Genomic DNA, 15904 nt, shown 5'->3' on the forward strand with positions numbered 1-15904 from the left:
TGAAAAAGAAGTTAAAAAAATAATTTTGTTAAAAATAGAAGTAAATATTTAACTAATAATTTATTGTTATAATTAAAATATTTATTTTTAAATTACAATAATACTATTAAGTGAACATATTTTTCATACTTTCATATTCCCTTCAATGCTATCTGGTTAATATATATACATGCTGAACATTTCGAAAAGTTTTATTATTTTTTAATGCACATATATTATTAATACAAGGTATATATATAACGTATGTTTCCTGTTTTATTTTGGCACCACAAATTCTGTCACAAGCCCAGAGATAGGTCTAAAATGTAAAAAAAATGGAACAATCGTTAGAAACTAGGGGAAAAATAAGATATAATTTCTGCTAGTAATTATGGACAATAAGAGTGGATATAAAGAATAGTATAATGTATTTAATGAATAAGACAGTACCGCAACATATAAAGTATCATGGGGATTGTAAGATAGTACTGTTACTAGACCAACGGTTGTGAAAGGAGGTGATTTGGTTAGAATCGCTCTCCACCACCGAGTTATGAGAATGGGTTGGCCGTGGATGGCATTCGGAACCCACAGGATTGACTTAAGGCTACAATAACAGGTTATGTACATAAGGGAAGAAACTGTGTTAAATTAAAGAATAGAATAAAGGAAAATTCAATAATTGAAGATTTTTATAACTATAGGAATTGAACTCTGTACCTTCCTAAAGAAACAAAGTTTAATTTTTTTTCAACCTATAGCCGTAATAAGAAATTAATAATAGTTATTACAATAGCAATAAGTAAAGATTTAATGAAAACATGTAAATAAATAAATTTTAGGGTAGAAGTTTTTGTTAGTGTAAATCAGTTCATGCTGGTCACAAGTTTGTATTCAGTCCCCAACACCAACTTCCTTGATCGAATGTAACTTTAAGAAAAGTCTGTAAAACTCCAAGAGTCGAATTGTATTGACACAAAATAACCAAGTTTTAAACCTTTTTACTTGTTTGACAATCTAGTAACGAATAAGGAGCGCTAAAAAAACAACATTTTTTCTATATATAGCATTCATTTTTTATAGTATGTTAAGCGATATATATGGTGATAAAATATTTAAATACTCACACAGCTTTGAAATTGTCTAACCTATTGCATAACATAGTTTTATGAAACTGTTTGAGGAATATTGCCATACGATTAGAAATTTGTTAGAGAGTTGACCCTTATTGATTTTATATTATTTTAAATTTGTAAAAAAAAATATATATATCTAAACTATTTAAGTATAATTAAAAAAAAAATTAAATATGTACCGCTAAAACCTATGAAGGGACATGGGTGCAGTTCTTGGTATGTACAGTTATTAGACCAACGGTTGTGGAATGCGGTGATTGATTCAGAACCACGCTTAACCGTAAGATTTGCCCACTTTATGAGGCTGGTAGGCCTTGAACGCACAGGGTCTACTCAACAGAATAAATAATTATCCGTCACAGCCGGATTCGAACCTGGGTCCTAGGTGAGAATAGCACAGTACTTTACTATTGAACCACCCATGGTAAACATGATTTATGCTTTTCTGCCTCCACTATAGTGCGCATACCAGTATAACACCGTTAGTTTCATTTTAGTACACTTGACATGCATTTAGCTTGGGTCATTAGTAATGAGTATAAAGCTTCAAAATACAAAAATAATATTTTATATATAATCTTTTAACTTTCTCGAGACTGGTTATTATTGTTTAATAAATAAATGTTATCCCATTTAAGTCTCAAAACAATTTATTTTTCTTTATAAGTCCCACGTTGCGGCCATTTCGGACACCCTCGAGGAAAATCTTAAATAGAAATTTAATATTGTAACCTTACAATATTGTAATATTGTTGTGATAAAGTATAATAGTGTAAATTGACTGTGTAATTAAAAGTTTTAATTTAATGTAAAGAATTGACAAAATATGGTAATTTTGGACTAAAATTATTGACCTGGGCAGAATAGCCTACATAAAGTTTTTTAATATTGATGTGGTTCTAATCTTGTATTTAATATTGTCCTTGAGGATGGCCGAAACGTTGGACTTATAAAGAAAAATAAATTCTTTTGAGTCTAAATGGGATAAAATTTATTTATTAAAAACAAATAATATTTATTCGGTACTTGTTAATTATAGCATCACCACATTTATAAATTAAATAATTTAAAATAAAAACATACATATTTTTGTAGAAAAAACTAATTTTTATTTATTTCTTACGAAAAATCTTTTATATCTAATAATATTTGAGAAGATGTATCTTTTTCTTTAAGTTGAATGCACCACATGAATTCTGTTAAGTAAGATGCGAGGAAATTTCGATTTGTTTCTCTTCTTATATTTCTCCATTTAGCTGATTCCCAAAAACTTCCAGTTTCTTACTTCTTTGCTATTTCTGCTATTTATTTTTGACCATTCTGTATAAATTCACGGATCATTACTATGAATCTGACTCAACTGCACTAAATGTCTCATACGTTATATTTCCTTTTCGTAAATAAACTTTCGTCTATTTCCACAAATTTTCTGTCTTCCCCCAATACAGATTTTTTTCAATTTTCCATATACACACTTTATCGAAGGTAATTATTCCAATCAACCGTTGTGGGTTGGGACATTTCTAAATGTTTTAAACAATAATTCATACTTGTTAATTGTTCACACCATGAATAAATAAAGTGTACTGCAGTTTCTAAACTTATATAAACTTTTATTATAATATATTTTTTTACCAAAATAAAGATTCATTTCATATCCATTTGAACATATCTTTTTATTCTTGGTAAAAGCTCTTTATCCTGAAGGAATGCAGTGGCTGTTTTCTTATCATTAACAACGTGAACAATTCTTTTTAATGTGTAAATATTAACCTCATATTAAACCTTTTTAAAATGAATATCAACGGTTGTCAATAACAAAAAAATTAAAATATGTTTTAATATTAGATACAGTGTTTAGGTTCTACGGAAACAAGAAAAAACGAAATTGATGAGGAAATAAAAGCTAGGTTGAAGGCGGAAAATGCTTGTTATTTTTCAATTTCGAAACTGCTTACCTCGCGCTTGTTCGAAAAACTTAAAAATTAGAATTTACAAAACTATTGTCCTTCTCACTGTTCTTTATGATGTGAGACGTGGCCTCTTACACTAAATGATGAATACACGCTGATGAACAGCGTCTTGAGGTTTTCGAAAATAAAGTATTACGCAAAATAATCGGACCGAAAAAAGATGAATTAACGAGAGAATTTAGAAGATTACACAACGCTAAATTAAGGGACCTACACCCGGTAAATATAAAAGTTATAGCATTGCGGCGTGTAAGATGGGGTGTAAGGTTGTAGGGCTTAGTAACGAGCGGATCCCTAAAAGTTAACACTGAACCAACGGGTAAACGTCAGAGGGATAACCGAAACGTAGATGAGAGGATTGTGTTAAAACAGATTTAGAGGAATTGGGTTTGGAGGGACATCACTGAAAGGATGTATGCAGAGAGCGTTTGGTGCTATCGGCATCGACCCATCGGGTTCTTTATTATTATTTAATATTACATAAATTATTATGCTAGAGTGTAATACATTTATTCTGTAATATAATCGGAAAACAATCCAATTTCAGGAGAACATGACAAATTTTTTCATGATGAAACGAGAATTAAAATTGATATTAGTCAAGCTATTTATATAAATGATACAGATTTGAATATTTTCAATTACAAAAATATTGAAGGAATCACGAGACAACAACGTATGACGATTAATGTGTTATCTGTTACCTGGGCTTAGACATCATAAATGTTTTGAATGCTCCGTTTAGCAATTGATAATAACTGTTATATCAGCCATAATCATCCGTTGTAATAATATTATATGTTTCATTTCTCTTTTTTTTTGTATACAGATATTTCTAGGGAGTTTCTAATTTAGATGAAACGTTAGCCAATATTATGTGAACCCCGAATTCATATCTTTTATTATCATATTGTCAGATAAAACTAAGGAGGTAGTTTTTTATTTCAAAAAGAAAAGGAGAGGGTCTCATTAAAATTTAAAAATAATTTAGAAAAAAAAATATTTAAAGCCATATAATTAAAAGACATTAAATATTTAAAAGAGGTTAAAGCAGTAAATTACAATACCTTAATACCTTAAATTACAAATATTAGAAAGATGGCAAGCCAAGTGGGATGAAAGATCTACGAGTAAATTAAAAAAATAAAAAGATCAGTAAAACCATGGTCAACATTCTACCGCAACAACCACAGGGAGGAAGTTGCTCTAACCCGCTTGAGAATAGGTCATACTCTCCTCACACACTCTCACCTGATCAGAGAACTGCCACCTCCAACGTGCAAATATTGTCAGTCCATTCTCACGATTAGACATATTTTTGAAGAATGTACTCACTATTTGCCAATAATAAACAGGATAGGACTGACCCCAAATTTATCAGAAGCTCTCACAGATGAGGAAGCTAAAATTACATTAGTGTTTGATTTTTTAAAAGTGTATCGCCTTCTTTCGAAATTATAACTCCTCTTCGATTTTTTTTGATGTTTTTTATTTATTTTTATCTTTGTATTTACTTTTATCATGCCATAAGCGTTGATAATCAGAGGGTTTTACGCCTCTAAGCAACAATAAAGAAACAAACAAACAACAAAGAGGTTAAAAATAAAATATTAAAATATTTGAAAATAATTTTTACCTTAACAATTATATTAATGGATCTTTGGTGTACATATATGAATGATATTAATAATGAAAAGAAAAATAATAAAATACAGGAAGATAATTCAATAAACAATAATAAACGAGAAGAAAAGCAATGACAGTAATTACAATAAAAATAAAATAGAAAAAACATTAAAAATGGGACATTTTCAAAAATTAAATTCATCCCTGAGATGAAAATAAAAAACGCTTTCATGAAATATGATCATCTAAATTTAAAATATGGATTGCGTAATAGTGACAAATTAGATAATTTCCTGTCAAATAGAACATAAAAACAAGAGAACGTTATTTATAAACAAAACTATAAACAATTCCTACATACGTGAAATTTAGGAAAAAAAATTAAGAAATAGGATAAATTAACATAGAAATAATACTAAAACCATTGAAAATACTAGTGCCACAGAACTAGCGAAACATAGCTTAGGAAATAACCATAAATTTAATTTTGAAGAAGTAAAAATTTTAAATAAAACAGAGGATTTAAAAATTAGAATTTATTTATATAACTCAGAATATAAAATACGAAGTTAATTTTAAAATTGATATAGGAGGAATTGAACAGCATGATAAGGACATAATTAATAAAATAGATTTGTAAAAAGTAGTAATTAGTGAGACAGTAGATTAGAATCAATACATAACATAGAGGAATATAACTAAGCAAATTCTTAAAGTAATTACAATTTATGGCTCAATGCACTGAAATTTGGATAGATACCTGAGCATTAGTAAAAAAGTACTATTTTAAAGGTAATCAATTAAAATAAGAATATATATAAGAAGATGGCCAGGGTTGCGGTCAAAAGAGAAACAAACATAGTTTACAACTATTTATTTTTCGACGTTTCGCCCCACTTTGCAGGCCTTCATCAGGGCAACAATAAGATACAATAAGGCAATTTAAGCTAGGATAAATATTATGTAAACATTTTATATATTTTACATAATATTTATCCTAGCTTAAATTGCTTTATTGTATCTTATTGTTGTAATATTCTCAGTTTTTTTTTGTATCTTTTTAGTCCTAATGAAGCCCTGCAAAGTGGGTCGAAACGTCGGAAAATAAATAGTTGTAAACTATTTTTGTTTCTCTTTTGACCGCAACCCTGACCATCTTCTTATAAATAAATTTTGACGGTCAACTATATATACATATATGTAAAATAAAAATATATTTTCTATTGAAAAAAAAATTTCAGTAATATTTATATAAGCTATATATTTAGATAAAACTAAGGAGTTATTTTTTCAATTCAATAAGAAAAAGAAGAAACTCTCAATTAAACTTGAAATTAAATAACATTGAAAAATAATTTTAAAAAAATGTAACCTACCTTTTTTTAGTGTTGGGCGAAAAGTAATTGCAAATACTAACTACAATTAAATGTTAGAACAAATTTTTTGAGGTTAAAAACTTCAAAAAGTTGAATATATTTTATTTTAAATTATCATATATTGCACGTTTCGGGACTATTGTCCCATATTCATGTACCTTAATAACCTAAAAATAATAATAATTCACTATAACAACAATCCTCAACCATGTGTATTTATGATTCATATAATTATATTTACCTCATAATTAGTCAAAATATTAATTTCACAATAAGTTACAAAGTAATCTGCCAAACATGAAAGACAAAATTAATGAGATGGAAAAATTAAATGCAATACAAAAGATAGATTGTAAAAATTGTGAGAAAGTACACATTACTGAAATATCAAAAAGACTATAAACTAGAATCAAGCAACATGCAATCAATTGTAGAAATGTTAAAAATATAAATTGCACAGCACTGGCCTACGACAGCATAAAATTGAACCACAAATTCAATTTTGAAAACCTTGAACCTTCTTGAAGATTCATTTCTGGAAGCTATACATGTAACAAAAAACATCAGACACAGTTAACTGACACTAAACACTTAAATACAAATTACACCGACATTATAAATGGACTATACATATAATCATAAAAGCCAGAAGAAATAAATTCGTTTAGAACAGTCAAATCATAGAAATAAATCATTAAGTTATGTAATTCAAATTACACTATAGACAAAGTGGGGCATATAAACAGGGAGGTAACCAAACTGCACACTGAACATGAGATAAGATCCAAAGAGGTAGAAAATATAGAACAATATTTGTGCTAAAGAGAGGAGAAGAATGCACCAATAATCAATGATAATAAATAAAAACAGTGTGAAGCAATTCTTTTTAGCCATGTTAGATAATGACGTAATTTCCATTGTGACATTAAAAGTTTGACCAATTATGAGGTAAATATAATTATATGAATCATAAATACACATGGGTGGATATTGTTGTTATAATGAATTATTATTGTTTGTAGATTTATTAAAGTACACGAATATGGGACAATAGTCCCGAAACGTTGTGCAACATTATGATAATTTAGAATAAAATATATTCAAATTGGAAGTTTTTAACCTTAACAACTTTATTGTTATTGACTTACCAGGCTTCCTAAAAAGAAAATCCATAATACAATTAAATGTAATTTTAATTACTTTGGTTCAACCAGTAACTGTAATTTCGGACAATTGAATTTGAGTTTACTAATAAAAATATTCACTTCATTTCCTAGTTTCAAATTACATTAATTGTAAAGTAATTATAATTATAATTGGAGTTAATTTTTTCCCAACTCTGATTTGAGTTTTACTTTCTATAGAAAATTTATATTTTCGGCATGGATTTACAACAAAATAAAATCAGTGGTATTAAAAGAATCTAGACTTATAGTACTAGCTGTTATATTTCTGTAACGTTTCTGCCTTTTTCATACATACAAATCCTGCAAACAATTCCTTACAATATATTAAAACTTATATTGTAGGAATTGTATATATATGAAGATATATTTTAAAAATGGGACTGGAGTGAAGAGAAAAATATTTGCAAATGGCTAATAGAAATTATCTGCCTCCAGCTTATCATTGTGCTTAAAGTTATTGATTCATAAATGTCATAACTTGGCAAATCAGCAGAAAATTGTTTCCAATAATATTAATAAATGTTCTTAGATAGACCAGTGTATAACAAGGCCGAACAGTGCCTTCTTCTCTTCGTCAAAAATACCAAAACCCAGAAAAATTTGAACCTCTGATATATTGCTGCAAGACCTAACCTCTACCAGGTACACTAAAAAGAGTAAGGAGATTTGAAAGGAAAATCCTCTGTACAATTACCGGTGCTATCTGACATCTGAGCTCTAATACATGGAGGAGAAAAACTAGCAGTGAAGTGCTTGCAGAGACTGGTCAGTCAATATCTCATGATATGAAGGCAAAGAGATTAAGATGTGCGGAACATGTGGCTCGAAGCAATCCATCAGGACTCCTCTATACAATGAATGAAACTATAGTTAGCAAGAGTCTAGAACGCGGGAGGCAGAATCAATAAAGATGCGAAAGAGCTGGATACAGTAGCCCAATACAGGCAGGCGTGAGGGAGAGTGGTTTGGGGGGCCAAAGATCTACAAAATAAATAGAAAAAATAAAATAAAAAAGGTTTTATTTCGAAAAAAAAAAAAGTAAAAGGATATCAATGAAAAAATGTAAAAAGTCCAGGGCTTGTTAAAAATAGGCGATTTCCCAACAAAAAAAAACAGTTAGATTTTTTGAATAAGCAAATATTTAAAGAAATTTCTCTTTCAGTCAACCCACTCATTCAGGAGTAACTTAAAGACAGGAAAAGTTAATTGATGATTACTTTTTTTAGTTTAGATTTATTACATATATTATTGTAGATTCGAAACAAAAAGGTGAGCCCCGTCACCTGGTCATTGAGTAGAAAGTAACAGGAATTGATGGAAATCATAAAATAGTATACATACCTCATAAAATGCAAACGTGCAATAAAAAGATTTTTTCTGGAAGATGTAATTACCAGAAGACGATAGAGGATATAAAAAAAATATTAATTAATACTCTTTTACAATTATGGATGAATAGTTAAGCATTGCACATTTTCAATTGCGTAGTAATCAATTAAAAAAAACTATCTGTTAAAGTGAATCTCTTTTCTTTTGAATATCTTTCCTTGAGAAGAAATTGAGTTCTGATACAACCGTGAAAGTAAATTGAATTCGCAACGCCGGCACTCGCTTGCACAACCAGTTGAGTTCTTCCAATCTCTGGTTGTAGCTTCCGTCACACGAGTCGAGGAAGAGGATATGAAGACTATACGGTGTAGCGAAAGATGATTTAGCAGTGCTTATTGGAAGCTTCTCAGACATCTGGTCTTGAAGAATTTGAAATTGAACATGTATTTTTCTTTTTTTAATATTTTTCTATGTATTTTTTTAAAACCTTCTGTGAATCCCACGGACCCGGCATTTAAATCATCCATTGTTAAAAAAGAAAATTAAAGAGAGAAATGCTTTCTCTGGCCATGCTGCCCAAATACATTAGGCTGCTATAACACACAGCGTACCCATCCATCCATAATTGGACATATATACAATACAATATATTAACATTTTTAAGTTTTTTTAACAATTATCATCAATAAACTTCGATTGATCGACTGATAGGAAGTGCCACTATATAGAATCGATTGTTCATATCTTTTCGATTTTCTACTAAACGGCTCTAACAATCTTGATTAAACTCAGTAAATCAATGAGAAATTAAGTGTTCTTCAATATCAGATAGGTCTTATCCACATAGAAATAGATTAATACGTCTTAAATGCCGAATTTTCGAGAAAAAAAATTATGTAAATTATTTTTATTTTGCTTATTTGAAAAAAAACGAAAAAAAAAAAAACTAGTTCTCATTGAAAGCGATATATATAATGTATAAATACTAAATATTAAAACTTACTCACGAATAACTAAAAATGACCCTTCATGGGTTGTAGTGTTACAGATTTTAATTATATATGTGTGTGTATATATGTATATAACACTACTTTTATCAATTATTTGACATGGTACATAGTTGTCATTCTTATTTTTTTAAAACGAGTTAGTTTAATTTAATTAGTCGTATTTTGTATTTTAGGTGTATTTTATTGAAGGTAAAGAGGGGAATAATAAAATAAAAAAGAAAAAAAAGAGGAAACTCTCATTGGGTTGAAAGAGAGAAGGATAGGAAGAAAGATAAAAAAAGAGATTAACAAAAAAAAAATTAGTAAAGCATAAAAAAATAATATAAAATATAAAAGAACCAAAGCGATGAAACAAAAATAATAATAATAATAAAGTCATATAATAATATTATTATTATGCTGTAAGATTAAAAAAAAGTCTGATTAGATTTGAATAATTATGCTGTATAACTAGTAACCTAATGAAGTTGGGCAGCATAACTTTGTTCTTTTTTTAATAAAGTTTTTCTTTCTCTGGATTAACTGGAGAGCCAGGTTAACCGGTGGTCCCATGTGCGATTCGTTCGCTGCGGTTTACCGAACCTGGCTTAGTGGAACCACAACTCCATATGTCCAAGCTGGTCTATCCAATCTTTAAGCTTTTAGTAATAAATTGAAAGCTTAGAGCTTTTGTACAATAAATGTCAAGGTCATTGAAATCGAAAAGCAGTTAAGTCTTTGACGAAGATCCGATGTGATTCGCTTATCTAGAAATCCTAGTTAGTAGATCTGTTATTCAGAGATAAACGGAACATTATTAAAGAATAACGGAGGTGAGGATACCATATAGGAATAGTAAAGGCGATTTGTTAGGATTTATTTTTAATCCTTCAGCTCTGACACCATTCTTCAAGGTTTGGTGTATGTTACGAGTTTTAGGGATATCAATCTCCAAGATCTACGAAATAACATGAGCGTATTTTTAAAAATTAATGAGGTAAAGATAGTTGACCGTATATAAATAAGAAAAGGAGCTGGTCGGGGTGATGGGGGGGGGGTATTGCGGTCAGCAGAAAAAAACAAAAACAAATAAACAATTATTTATTTATGCCGACGTTTCGACCTGATTTTCAGGTCTTTATCTCAGGGCTATAAAACAAAACGAGAAAACAAAAAATATTCAGAGTATTTATAAATAATATATTCAGTATTCATAAATAATATAAAAATAAATAATAGGCTAACAAGTTTGGAAATATAAGATACTTATTGTTTTATAGCCCTGATGAAGATCTGAAAATTAGGTCGAAACGTCTGCACAAATAAATATTTGTTGGTTTATGACCGACCATTTTTTTTTTAAATTAAATTTTCATTAATATTTTTTATCCTTCTTTCCTGCTTATAGTATAAAAATTAAAACAAAATTGCGCTTGATTCATTTTTTTTTTTATCTTGGACGTTTCAAGAACACTACATGTTCCTCTTCAGCATCTATAATTTTATATATTTTTTAAATAAGAGTTTTCACTATAGGGTATTTGATGACATAGATAAAAAAATTGTAACAATGTTAATATTATTCAGAAACTGAATCATATTTGTTTTAAGTTACCAACTGAAGGAAAACATCATGGCGTTTTCCTTTTGGTTTCATACTTGACTTCATTCAGACATAAATGGCTATTCACAATTTTTAAACTATTACGTATTTTGCTGTTAAAAAAAATTTAATATTATTTTTTTTCAGAAACAACTATGAAATTAGGTTTCTTGAAAGCAGAAAATAAGAATTTGACCAGAATCGATGATTCTAATGTTTAATGTTAACGAAATTGTTTGCAACAAACTCGGATTACATTCTGATTTTTTTTTGCTGAAATAATGATTTTGTATCAAACATAATTCTCCATGTCGTTTCGTAAGTGAAGGGCACAATCATAACGTTTTGTGTTACTTCAAGTTGTCTTTCAGAATAAAGATAACCTCTAATGAACTTACAATTTGTATCTTGCATTGCACGTACATCGAAGACGTTCTTCACAAAAGTATAATATATTATTTAGATTCCATTTCGGATCCCTTCTAGCCAGTTTTAACCAAATGTTTCTAGTTTTAACATATTTTGATACATGGATAAACAAATTTTGTTGAGTCTTTATAGTAGTTTTTTGCTATTAGATACTGCACAAAAACGATTAGGAATATAACTGATATTACTTAATTTTTTAAATAACAAAGAAAATTAAAAAAACAAAACAAAAAAAAAACAGTTAAATTAAAATAATACATGCAATGAGTAGATAAGCCTGGTGTGTGTTTATGTCGAAATGACATCATGCCAAAACAGTAATGGTGGCTTGTATTTTACTTTTAATGCGTAGTTTGAGACTAAATAGCGATTTTATATAAATAAATCAAGATGATTATCATTATCGAATAAGCGATATTAAACACTTTCTAAAAATCTGTGAAATAAAATATTATCGAGTGAATCACAAATTATAAATATATAACACGCTCTGAAATATATAGCTATTACAGCGTTCTATGTAACAAAATAAAGCCTTTTTTTTATCATTACTTAGTAACTATTATAGCATATTATAAATTTAAAAAAATTAAACCTTGAAAAAAGGTCAGTATCAGCTGAGATTTGGCTGTATACTCATCCCTTTACTTTCTCGAGATTTTAATGAATCTCTCTTTTTTTAGAGCCCCCTTAGCTAGCCAAGCTCAAAAACGCTGAGCCGTAAGAAACTGAAATTACAAATGTTGAGTTGGGTTATTCTCTTGATTATTCTGCTTGTCCAGAAGGCCTCAACAAAGCGTGTTCAGTTTATAAAAATAAAGTATTTGACAAGAAAGATGGCTTGACAGGACGAGATTAAGGGGTGACAACCGTTTTATCTCGGAGGATGGTAACCTCGTCCTACCGAGTACTATTCCAATAAACACGAGGGAAGTATGTAGACCTGGAGAGTTTCTAGCCGCCAGATTCATGCAGAAAGGTGCGTTCGTCCTGCCGGGTACTATTCTGACAGAGAAGAAAGAGGTACGAGGAGCAAAGCTAGCCGCCGGAGCCTACGAAGGGATACCGTTTTTTTTTGTCGTACCCTCCATTAATTAGGAAAAGGAAATTAGGATACATGAAATATGTTAGTAGAAGTTGGTATCCTTTTTCTACCATAGGTAAGAAAGGGATACCAGGAAGAGGAGAGAGATCATGTCAAGGGTGAACCAAAAATAACAACCATTTAGAAATCAAGATCGGCTAATAAACCGTAATTATAGAAGTGTTCTTAAGTTATCTATTTAGGTTAGGTTTTGACGTTGCTCATTAGTATGTACAAGAATTAATAATATGTAAAAATAACAATACATTTTTATAAAATATAATAATATATAAATTTGAGAGCTTCGGTGAGGCGCGCTCTGGTGGATTCAAACTTCTTGCTCCCCTCCCTACATATATTTAAGATGGAAATTTTATATTCGTTATTCCCACTTCAAGAAGCACTAAAATTCGAATTTTTATGGATATAGAAACATAAAAATTTTCTGTTCATAATTTTTTCCAACCTTAGTCTTTCCTTTCTGAGCTTCAGTGAGGCTCGAAGTGCTGCGCTCTGGTGGATTGTAGTCAAACTTCTTGAACCCCTCTCTACACATATTTAAGTTGGATATATGCCTGGGATATAATCGATTGCCCAGAACCACTTTACAGAATCTATTTTTCACATTTTTTCGATTCCCCAAAACGACTCCAACATTCTTGATAACACTTGGTATACCAACGTACAATTGAATATAATATCGATATAATTTGACAGGGCTTAAATGCGTATTTAAAAAAAACAACAAAAAACCTTCTCTAAAGTACCTTTAATTTATTTTTTATTTTTGAAAAATAAACATTTTGGGTTTTAAGCATTATCAAACGATGGATACTCACAAAAAAACTAAGAATTCGATGGATAAATAAAATCATCCGATTTGGACGGAAAGAGACGGTTTTATTTTTCACCCGAACTTTCCTTATTACATTGCAGCTACGTTATGTTTGTAGATAAGTTAAACTGTTGTATTTTTGGCTGCTACAAATTTTATATTCGTTATTCCTACTTCATGAAACACTAAAATTCGAATTTTTATGGATAAAGAAAAATAAAAATTAAAAAAAAAATCACAAAAATATAGATAACACGAGTGCAGGAGTTTACACAAAACCTAAACACGTAGAAATTTTCATGATTTTTCAATACTAATTCAAATTGGTTTCCTACAAAATTGAAGAAGGCGAATTAAGAAACAAAATACATTTAAATCAGTAATTTTTAACAAGTTTTGTACTTTTTTGTTGTTTTTTTTTCGGAAAGAATGGATAGTTAACTAATACTCTATAACTTAAGATAACATTTATAAATTTTATAAAAATTTTACTGCACCAGCACTGTTCAGGACCCCTCCCATCAAAATACCAGCCGCCAATAAAAATTCAGAAACGACGTGCTAGGAATTGTATTTAGGTATTGAGTTTTTAGGTTTGATTTAAATACGTTTCAAAAGCAATGTGTGCTCCAGTACATTATAATGTTCATAGAACCCCCACTACAACAGAGTTACAAACCCCCAAAACTCCTTAAAATGTAGGTAACTACAGAAGGAGATAGAGTGAAAATTGAAATATATATTTAAGTTAATAACAAAAATTTTCTGGATAGGGGTTATGAAAAAAAAAAAATACTGCACCAGATTTTTCATTTTAAAATTAACCATCCAAGTCTCTTTAATTTGAAATCCCAGAAATGAAATAATTCAATTCCTCATATTATCAATCGTATATGTGAATACAACTAATATTTTAAACAATGTTGAAAATTATATAATTTTTTATAAATTAAGACGTTCAAAGATCTCTAGGACGGAAACTTCCAAATCGAAATAGATTTAGCCTAAAAAAAAAATTTTTCCTGATCATTTTCAAGTGAACAACAACACTCAGTCGACAAATGGGCGATAGTTATCCCCATTTGTGAGAAAATTGTCGTTATTAGACGGAATTCAAAAGATAATCTTAATCGCTCAATCTCCACGTAAGGCAGGATCAGTTCGAGATTAGACCATGTGGTGTTGTTAAGCAATCAATGTCTTCGAGAATATTCTATTTCTTAAATAATTTTGAAATAACAACCTGATTAAGAGGAAGTTAATGTGGAAGATTTTTTTATTTAGTTAAGACGTTTGTTTTCAGCGACGAATGAGAATTGATCGTATAATTAGAATTATTTTTTTGCTTCTCCGTATTACATCCCTATTTTACAATGCTCTGTGGCAAACTGTGAATATATCGAACCATTTACAACAGTTTGGTACCAATCGAGGTTACCAGCTAGCCATTGTTTTGGTGTTATGTTGTGTGCTGTTTATTCTCACAACAGTAAGAACTTTTATGTTATTTTACTGTAACTAATAAAACAGTAAGAACAGTAAAAAAAAATTATTTGTGTCCACCACCCTCGCGTTCAACAAAAACCACCAAAGTATCCACAAAATAAACAATAGCCATTCGTTGTGATTACAAAATAAAATAGATAAAAATATTTCTGTATATATAATCTGTTCACTTTCTTGAGACTGTTTAATATTGTTTAAATAAAATTAATTATAACATAATTAAAGTCTCAAAATATTGTTTATTTTCTCAAAATTCTAACGTTTCAGCCATCATCAAGGAGAGCCTATCACAAAAAAGCTGTTATTATACTTTGATTTTTAACAATTTTAGCAATTAAAAATATGATTAGTAAATAGCATAACTTAAAAACCAATATACACTTACGTAATTATTTAAAAAAATATTTCTGCAGGCTATACTACCCAGGTCATTAGATTGTTATGATAGCAATGTGTAATTATGTTAAATTGATTATAATTAAAAGTTTAATATTAATGAAATAGTGACAAAATAGGTAATTAGACTTAGCTTGGGATATGTTATTAATGAATTAATATAATGTTTTATTATCTAATAGGGTAATTTTTACTGAAACTAGTGACCTGGGCAAAATAGCATGCAGAAAATTTTAAAAATAATTTATGTTAGTGTAAATTGGTATTTAATGGATATTATGTATTAAAAATATTGATAATTACTAAAATTGTATAATAAAAGCTGTTTTGTGATAAATTGTCCTTGAGGATGGCCGAATTGGCCGAAACGTTGGACTTTAAAGAAAATAAAGAATGTTTTAATTTGGATATAATTGAATTAATTGCAAAAACAGTTAAAAATATTCAATATAAATA

The sequence above is a fragment of the Halyomorpha halys genome, unplaced genomic scaffold (assembly GCF_000696795.3).
Source record: "Halyomorpha halys isolate HHAL.00 unplaced genomic scaffold, Hhal_1.1 Scaffold658.1, whole genome shotgun sequence".
Lineage (NCBI taxonomy): Eukaryota > Metazoa > Arthropoda > Insecta > Hemiptera > Pentatomidae > Halyomorpha > Halyomorpha halys.